Below are 9,720 nucleotides of genomic sequence, written 5' to 3'. Positions count from 1 at the left end.
ACCCCTGCTGGAGGCAGGATGTGAGCTAAGGTGGAGAAGCAGTGGGGAAGCGGCCACTATAGGCCAACAGAAGCTTGTGGAACTGTCTCTTCCTATAATCCAAAGACTTCAGGGGGTGGAGCAGACCAGGCTATGCCACTAGCTGAATGGGTAAAGTATGTACTCCTTTCTTTCTACAAACCTAAATTCTCCCATCCAGTCTTTGTTGAGCATGGTGACAAGTGCTAGGCAATCAGCAACAGTCCTGTAGGGTTTGCAATCCAGTGACATCCACATAAGTGGAAGCTCCTGGGTTTCTAAGCCGTGCTCAGCTGCTGAGATCTCTTTCATTTGCTGGGGCCTTGCTTCACTCTTGCTGCTGTCACCGTCCCGGCTTCAGGGCACTCCCCTGCCAGCGTTTCCAGTATGGGCATAAAAGCGTTTCATTACATGTGGCCCAGTTTAGAAAAGGTCAGAATTTTCAAAGATAAGATTCTCTGAAGCCTGGAGCAATGCTGGCCAGGAGAGTGTTCTTCAATGATGAAATGTGGCTGGTGCCGCAGACCCCCTTGCATGACCCTGACCTTGGCCAACCACTTCCACTCACAGCAGCATGAGGGCCAGATGTGGTCATCCCAAGCCACAGGCCAGCACCGGCCTCACGCCAGGCACCACCCTGGGGGCATATAAGTCTGCAAAATTTGTGGCTTGGGGGTTAACACAGTCCTCTTGAAAAATAAATGGTATAAATGCACATTAGTTGTTGTTCAGTCGCTAAGTTGTGTCTGCCTCTTTGTGACCCCGTGGACACTGCAGCAAGACGAAGCAGGCTTCCTTGTCCTTTACCATCTCCCAGAGTTTGCTCAAACTCATGTACATTGAATCAGTGATGCCATCCAACCATCTCAACCTCTGTCACCTTCTTCTCCTCCTGCCTTCAATCTTTGCCAGCACCAGGGTCTTTTCTAATGAGTCAGTTCTTTACATCAGGTGGCCAAAGTTTTGGAGCTTCAGCGTCAGTCCTTCTAATGAATATTCAGGGCTGATTTCCTTTAGGATGGACTGGTTTGATTTCCTTGCTGTCCAAGGGACTCTCAATACGCATTAAGGTGACTTGCATTGAGTATTAACAACAGCAACTCTGTTCACGCTCTTGAGACTGTGTGTCTATTTGGGAAGCACCACAGAATGGCCACATTCCTTCCCAATGTGGCCGCAGATGCCATGGAAAGCTGTGAATGCTACAGAGCAAGGATGAGTTGATTGACTTGTAGACTGTCTAAAAGAAGTATCAGCAAACTGTTCTGCAAGAACAACATTTTAGGCTTTGCAGGCCACACATGGTCCCTGTTACACCTCCCCTCTCTCCGTTCCCTGTCTTCCTCCTCACCTGTCTCCCTTCAGGAGCTGTGTGCTGGCTGAGGGCTTGAACCTATTCAGTATTATCCAAGCCTATGGCTTGGTGTCCATCCCTCATATGCATTTGGCTAAAGGTCACATGTCAGGTACAGGTTCTTAATTAGGAGGATTCCTGAGGCTCCAGCAATAGAGTCAGAGTTTGGGAAATGAGGTTGGTGATAGGCCAGAGACTGGCTTGGGGCTGTGTGGCCCTGCAGGGAGAATGTGGGCAGTCTTTCTCTCCAGAAAGACAGCGGCAGTGCAGAGTGTCTGAAGGTGGTGACTACAGTGAAGGCTTGCTTCACTGACCCAGGAGAGGCTTCCACTTGGGGTGTGGGCATGAGCTCCAGTGTCCCTATGATGAAGAAATGCCCTGTCCTCGTTCTGCTCCCTGAGAGCTGCTATGGGCTGGGTGGGACTTAGAAGTTCCTGCAGTTCTCTTGTTGGCACCCACCACGTGCAGTGGATGCCCACCTCAAGGCATGAGGACATCAAGGGCACCTGTGTGTAAGGGCACAGCAGCATCCATCCATCTCCACCCAGCACGACGGCATCCATGCATCCAGCACAGGCCCGGGGGCCCAGCATGGGCCAGGATGTTCATGTGATTCTACTCTGTGTCTCTCATGGACAAAGAGAAAGCTTGGGCAGTTCCTAAGGACCCCGTCCATCTCATCATCCCATGCCACCACCCTGCCCCATATCAATCCCTCCTACACTCCTCACCCCATTCCTGGTCCCCTGTCCCCCGTCATGGCCGAGCAGTGGCTGGGCCTAGCCCCCACATGCGCCGGATAAGCCTAATTACCACAAAACCTAATTCTTCCAGGCTGCATGCTCTGGTCAGTGGGGACTCCCGCGTGTTTTCCTTGGCTGTCTTCTGACAATAGGATTGGGGGAAAGAAAAGCAATGTGGGGAGGGATGTGGACTCTGAGGGCCCCAGGCTGCTGCTCCACTTGGCAAAGCCCACTAGCACTCTGGTTTCCAGGGTTGGATCATCCTCTGTTTTGGGATGGCCTGGGGTTCCACAGGGCTGCCTTCACCCCAGATGCCAGTACTGTCCCCTACCCCCGTCGTGATGCTGTCTAGTGTCAAGCTGATCCAGAATCTGAGGGGCTGAGGGAGATAGACCTGTATACACCCAACGGATGTGTCTCATGTGCCAAAGGACCAGGTGGCTTTGAGCAGGGAGGGTGACGTCCCACTTGGTGGGAGAGAAACTGGCCAGATAGGAGATATGAGCAAAGAGCTGGGAGCATCTGGTAGGTTTGGGGAGCAGAGGAGGAAGTGTGAGGTGGCAAGAAGCCTGAGCCCAGCTCCTCTGCAGGCCAGGGTCTCCACAATGGGTCTGTACAGCTCAGGGCCAGTGGGGACCGGGTGCAAATGGCTGCACTCTCTAATCTAACGATGGGAGCATCTAATCTAAAGAAAGGAAGCATGGCTCCCCAGGGAGGCTGGGGTCCCATCTCTGAGTCTCTGTCACACAGGTCCAGCGTGTGGGGGCTTCATGTCTTGACGGATGAGGGGCTGCGTTCCTCTGCTCTGGGGATGTCACAACCCCGTGCCACGTGCAGCCTTCCAAGGGGGTCTGTGGTGACGCTGCGTGGTGGGTGGTCCAGTGCCCCAAGGCAAGGCAACGCGGGGCAGCACCTCCCTCCTGGGTCGTGGCTCTCAGAGCAGCCCTGGCAGCTGGTACGCTCTTTATCCTCCTCCGTACAGATGAGAAACTGCGGCACGGAGCGGCAGCAACTCAACCAGGGACTCGCAGCTTAGAAGCCAAACCCAAACTGGACATCTGCTCTGGCTCCTGCCTCTGCCCTCGGGAGTTTCCGTCAAGGTTCCCTCTGTCTGGGCGTCTGGTCAATTACAGTGCACGAGCACAGTGACACATGCTGCTCATGTACACGTGCACACACCCTCACTCATGCCCTAGCACACAGCTCTTACACACACTCACACTCGCCCCCATGCACACACATGTACAGGCTCATGCTTACACACTCACTCACTCTCATGCTCACACCCCTTTGCACTCACAAGTGCACATCCTCCAGCACCTGTAGGAGGAAGGCTATCAGATGGAGGAGGAAGGCGATCAGATGGAGGAGGAAGGCTATCAGATGGAGGAGGAAGGCTATCAGATGGAGGACAGCATTCGGTGTCTGCACTCTGAGCTTAAAGTCTGCTCACACTGGCCCAGCAGAGGTCCCAGGCTCCCAGGGACTCAATTTTCTCATTTCTTTGCCACAGCATCAGCATCAGAGGGCAGAGTGTGTGGGTGATCATCCCAGGAGGTCTCCCTGCTGGCACAGCTGGGTCCAGCAGCTCCACCTTGCCCTCTGCTGGCTTCCTTCTCAGGGTGCCCCCCTTTGTGGAACCAGGGCTGGGGTGGGCACCCCGGGAAACTTTGAGTCCCACTGCTGTCAGGACAGCGGCACTTTTCCTACTGGCTCCCAGACAGCTCTGACTGGGAGGCATGTGCCAGCTCAGCATTTGGGTGGGCAGGAGTGCATTTGCACTCTTGCATCAGGATGGGAACTGGCTTCTAGAACCAGGTGGACTGAGGACAGGGCAGACCCCCAAGGGATCTTGGTGGGAAGGGCAAGCCCCAGAAAAGGAAAACACAACACCAGAATGTCATTCTGTAGGGAAACTGTTCTGGTGCCTGTGCACCATACAGAGTGACCAGTGAAACTCATTCTGCAGAAGAGGTAACTGAGGCTTTAGAAGGGCTGAGTGCCTTGTCCAGGGCCACTGAGATGAGCAGAGAGAGCAATGGTGAGCCATGGGGGCTTTGAGCAGGAGAACACCACGGGCCAGGGTGGAAGATGCAGGAGGAGAAAGTGGAAGCAGGGGAGACAGGGTGAGAAGTGTGGAGACCCTGGATGTGCAAAGCACAGGAGCAAGGCCCGTGGTGAGTAGGGTGGGTCCTGTGGCCGGCTCTTAGAATCTCCAAGCTATTGGAGCAAGATCAGGACTGTAGGCCGGAAGTGGTGATAAGGACCTGCAGCTCTTCTAAGGTGGGTGACCCCAGCCCTGTCCTCCAGTCCTGTGGTGATTTAGTTTTCTCATGAATCTGGTCCAGCCTCCCTGGCACAGGAGCTGACACTTGTTTGCTGAATGACCCCAGTGCCCTACACTGGTTTGCTAATGTCCTTTGTATAATACAGAGGAAGAAACGGATATAATTATATTATACAATTATAATGGATATAATTCAGCTGAAGGGAGGGGCTTCTCTAGCTGTAGTATGGGTGACACCCCTCTGAGCTTGTGAGATAGCCCAATTCTTTTTGTGCCGTCGGAGACCACGTCTTTGTTTTGCTATCAAATTTGTTCCATCATTTCAGCTTGTGGTCAGCTAAGACCTTTAGATCATTTTCATAGGAGCTTTTGATATGTCATGAAATGAATTCCATTATTGCTGAGAGCTGGGCTCTGCTTCTTCACACTGAGGTGGTTCTGCCCCTAATCCTGCCACTAGCTACGGCTTATCCCTATTGGTGCTCTCCAAGGCTCCCTAGAGATTCGAGGTGTTTCTTTGCCTCACTCTACCTGTGACGGGGCCTGAAATGGCAGCGTGCTTTTCGTTTCTTCTTTGGAAATCCCGATTAAAAACGTGAATGTTCTCTGAGCAGGAGATGGCCTGAATTAGGTCAGTTTTTCCCCAATTCCAGTCATGTGGGCGTCACAGGCTGCATGCCTCAGGATCTTATGGATTTAACATCACTCTCGCAGTGGGCCCGCCCTCGGCTCTGTACTGCGCTGTGCCCAAAGAAGCCATGACCGTACAGTGATGCTTGTGAGCTGGTTTCATACCAATGATCCTAGGGTGCTGCCTTCCCCACCTCGGCCCGCAGGCTGTGGAAGTCTGCACTCCCCGTGGAGGGAGGGCGGTGGCCAACTCCTCTCCCAGTCTCAATGTTTCACCCTCCTTTACAGTTCCTCCTAGAAAGAGGTGGGCATCCCATGCCTGGTAGTACTTAGGCCAGTGGAATTGGGCTGCGGCGCCGGTGGCCCCCTTTGAGGCACAGGCCCTGAAAGCACAGGTCTCCTCTGTAAGCAGCCCATCCTCACCACATGGCCTCCAGGCCACAGGCGTGTAGGGTAAGCCCGTGCTTTTGTTGCATGAGTTCCTGTGGTTATTGTGCTGTGGTTATTGTCACTGCAGCCACGGCTGACCCACATAGGTCCTGAGGGGCTCTGATAGGGGTGGTCCAGGAAAGGACATGCAGGGCCACTCCTACAGGAGACAACTCCAGGGCTGCACACTCCCTTGTGACTGTGATGCTGGAGGTGGGACCCCAGGCTCCAGCTCCACTTTGGCCATAGGCATGCTGGTGGTTTTGAGCCAGATCTCACCCTCTCTGATCCTGTTTTCCCACCTGCAGAACAAGAAGGGTGGACTTGGTCTCTGACATCTGGTTATCCTGATCTGCTCTCGCTCCATCTAGCAACCTCTGGTCAACTTGACTATGTGTGACACCTCTGGGTGATGCGCCCCCACACACAGCAGAAAGTACTTCCTGGTGATGGTTTTAATTATGGCCCCACACTGTCTCAAATAATAGCTGTATCCAAATAATAGCATATATCAACTTCCATCGAGGCTATAGTACTCCATATGGATTACATTCCCAAGGCAAGTTTGTTGTGGTCCACTGTGTGGATGGAAAGACTGAGCCGAGAGGGGCTAAATGACTTAACAGAGCTTGAACCAAAGAGGTGATGCCTGTCTAGTTCCAATGTCCTTTTCCTAATCGCCTCTCCTTGGGATGTCTGAGGCCTGGTAGTGGTGCTCTAAACCCTCAGAGGCTCTGTTTTATCCTCCTAGGCCTGTCACAACAAAGCAACATAGAACGACAGAAAGTTATTCTCCCACTGTTCTGGAGTTCAGAAGTCTGAGATTAAGGTGTGAGCAGGGCTCAGACAGCAAAGAATCCACTTGCAATGCAGGAGAACTGGGTCAGATCTCCGGGTTGGGAAGATCCCCTGGAGGAGGGCATGGCAACCCACTCCAGTATTCTTGCCTGGAGGAGCCCATGGACAGGGTAGCCCGGTGGGCTACAGTCCATAGCGTCGCAAAGAGTCAGACGCGATTGAAGCGACAGAGCACTCAACGGTTAACAGCCCTCAGCGTGGATATTGGTGCTGCAGCCACAGCCCTGGCTATTTTTTGGCCACTAGGGGAGTAGGGACACCCTCTTGGTGGGATATCCACATGTTCTCCTTAAGAATCCATGTCTGCAGAGGACTGAGCCTTGAGTGGCCTTTAGGGAGAAAGGAAGGTTCAGGGCTGTGTGGGGGTGTCACCACTTTGCCAGAGAAGAGGAAGGGGCTGTTTACACACCAGCTCTCCTGGAACAGCCCCCAGAACTGCAGAAAATGCTGTCTCTGGGGCAGGGGCTGAATGAGAGGGTACAGAGGTGAGGACATGTCCTCGATGGCCTGCCAGCGTGTACATTTTGATTGTGGACCATGAAAAAGAATTGCAAAAACGATTTCAAAAAAATTTTTTTTTCATTAAAAATAGCTCCAAACCTTAAAAAACAGGACCTACCAGGTAGGCAGGGTGAGGAGCCAGTGAACTAATGGATGGAAACACCACTGGCCTGGCCCCTGCTTGCAGTGCTATTATTAGCTACCGGCCCGTGCTGGCCTCTGAGGTGGCTCCAGGCTCAGCAGCCTTGGCTGAGCAGAGATGGACCAGGCCCCTCCATCCTTGTCCAAGGAAGCCCTCGGAGCCAGCGTGGCCTGGCTTGGCCTGACGTCGATGAACTCAGGGGATAGGCCGATGGAGGGGGGCCTCCTGATGGGCAGGCCCCACTTCTGCCAGAGGCTCCTGCGGCCTCTGGACAGGTGTGAGAGCCCCTAGGCCTCCTGCCTTCACACAGCCTTTTCCGGCCCTGCCAGCTCTGCTGCCAGGCCAGGCAGCCCTCGGGCCTTGGCAGCCCTGCGAAACCTCCAGCTGGGCGGATGATGGATGGGGCCGCGTCAGCACTGGCCTGAGAGTGGATTTTGTATGTGTGTGACATTTATTTACTGTCCGTATAAACACTAACACCTATGAAGCATGCTCCCCGTGTGATAGCTTGGCTGAAGGCAGCTCTTAAATACATAAATTATGCACACCTCGCTAATGAAGGTCCTGACAGCCGGGAAGTTCTATTTACCACGGGCCGAGTTTCCATATAAAACCCGGCACCAGCGAGCCAGGATTTGTGCATGATCACAGTCCTGCCTGTTCAGACTCCGACTCATTTCTTTCTTCTTTAAAAAAAAATCTCTCCTATGTCTTCTTTTTTATTTCCCCCTTTTAAAGGTTTGACATAAAACCGAAGTCGATGTGTAACTTTGCTGCCTGGAGCACACGTAGGAAGCCAGCCCATCTGGCGCGGGCTTTTCTGACGGGCGTGTGCAAGAACAATATGTGGTTTGACAAATTTCAAGGCAGGCTTATGAAAAAATAACAGTGGCGCAGCCGTCGCGGTGAATGCCCGTCCACCTGCGGGCGCGGGCAGGGGTGCCAGGCCCATGAGTCAGGGTGCCCGGTGGGGGATTAGGAGGCCCCGTGTAAATCACTGTCGGCCTGCACGTGTCGACACAGCAGCGTTGTTGTTCCTGAGATCTGTCTCCACCAGCAGGGTGCAGCTGTCCTCAGTGGGGGTGGGAGGCGGGGTGCGTCCTCCCTCAGGGAGCCTTGAGACACTCCAGGTAGGGTGAACCTCCAGCCTGACCTCTCTGGAGACTCAGTCTTCTCATCTGAGAAAGGGGTGCATGTAGTGGACCATGGCTTCAGTTGAGCCCTAGCAGCAGAGCCCGTCTCGAGGGCCCAGGCTTGTGAGGCTGCTGGGAGAGGCATGGGGGTCTGGCCTCCAGGCCGTCTTGTCCTGAGGACTCCACCCAGTCATCGTGGGCACACTCCAGGGCTGCCATATACTGTGTGGCCTCAAACGCCTCTTATCATTTCTCTGCCTTGGTTTCTCCACTTGAAAATTGGAGGTGATAACAACACCTGCCTCTGAGGGATGCTGTGAGCAAGCACTCCCCTCGCTGGGCCAGACCCAGAGTGGCTAGGCTATCTGCTAGGGGATTTTGTGTGCTTCATGTGGGGCTGGGGTCCTGCCAGGAGGGAAGCAGGGGGAGGCTGTGGCCTGCTCTATGACCAGCCTCTGAGGAGTGTGTGTATGGGGAGGGGTGGAGTTGCTCCAGGTGCCTGGCACCAGCTGACCTTATCTTTATGGACGGCATCAGCCATCCTGAGAATCCTAGGAAGGGATGTGGATGGTTCCTGCAGCACTGGGATCCCCAGCCACAGTAGATTGTTCCAGTCTCCTTGCCTGGATCACAGCTTGTGGGACATATCTTCTCTGGCACATTCCACCAGCCATGTCTGGGGCCCCCAACCAGGGTGGGGTCGAGTCTGACTCTGTCTGGGTCTCTGGCCTTCTTGTACAGAAAGGGTTCGGTTAATGTCACAGGATAGGTAGGGGGCAGGAGGTATGACGTGAGCAGATGTGCAATGTGGGAGTTATGCGCACCTCCCTTGCCTCTAGTGGGATGGAGCTTCCTGGCCACAAGAGGATGCCCTCCCTAAGGGGCATTGTCCCCCCATACCCTGCTGCTGGGCCCACAAGGACTTTGCAGAGCTGGATAGTGGTTCCTCCCCAACCCTAGACCCTGTTACTGAAATGCACACCTAGTGGGCCCCAGCTCCTCTCTATTCTGCTACTTACTTCTGAGAAAGTCGCTTCATTTGCTGGAGTCCCTGTCTCCCCTCTACCGAGCAGGGTTAGTGAAGACCACAGGCAGGCCTGCTGCACCCAGGGCAGGTCTGAGAGGCTGTGGGTGTGGTCACAGCACTCAGGTTGCCGGCCTCATCAGCAAAGTCATGGAGGGCTTCCTGGAGGAGAGGATGGCCGTAGTGGGCCAACAGCTCTACACTGGCCTGCAAGAGAGTTTGTAGACCGCTCCAAGGCTCAGGCTGGGGAGGGGTTGTAAATTGCCAAGGTCACAGGAGTGATACAGGAAGCGAGGCCCTGTTCTGAGCAGCCCAGGCTGCTGGGACACTGGCTCAGGGGCCCAAGGAGCAGGGCCACGTGCCGCCAGCTTTATTAAATTCATATTTCCACCTCTGTCCCACACAAATATCTGTATTTACCATCAACTTCGGCAGTATTTATTTTCTAAAGTAGTTCTGTTTAAACAAGGAGTTTCTCTCTTAAATTCATCGACTCCAATTTCCTGTGGACCCCGGCCCTCCACGGAGCTGACATCAATCATTTGCATGACTGCTGGTTCTGTGGCCACGAGGCCTCCGGCGGGCGGCATCCATGGCGCCG

This window comes from Cervus canadensis, chromosome 30 (genome assembly GCF_019320065.1).
Source record: "Cervus canadensis isolate Bull #8, Minnesota chromosome 30, ASM1932006v1, whole genome shotgun sequence".
NCBI lineage: Eukaryota > Metazoa > Chordata > Mammalia > Artiodactyla > Cervidae > Cervus > Cervus canadensis.
This window is presented reverse-complemented; position numbering follows the sequence as displayed.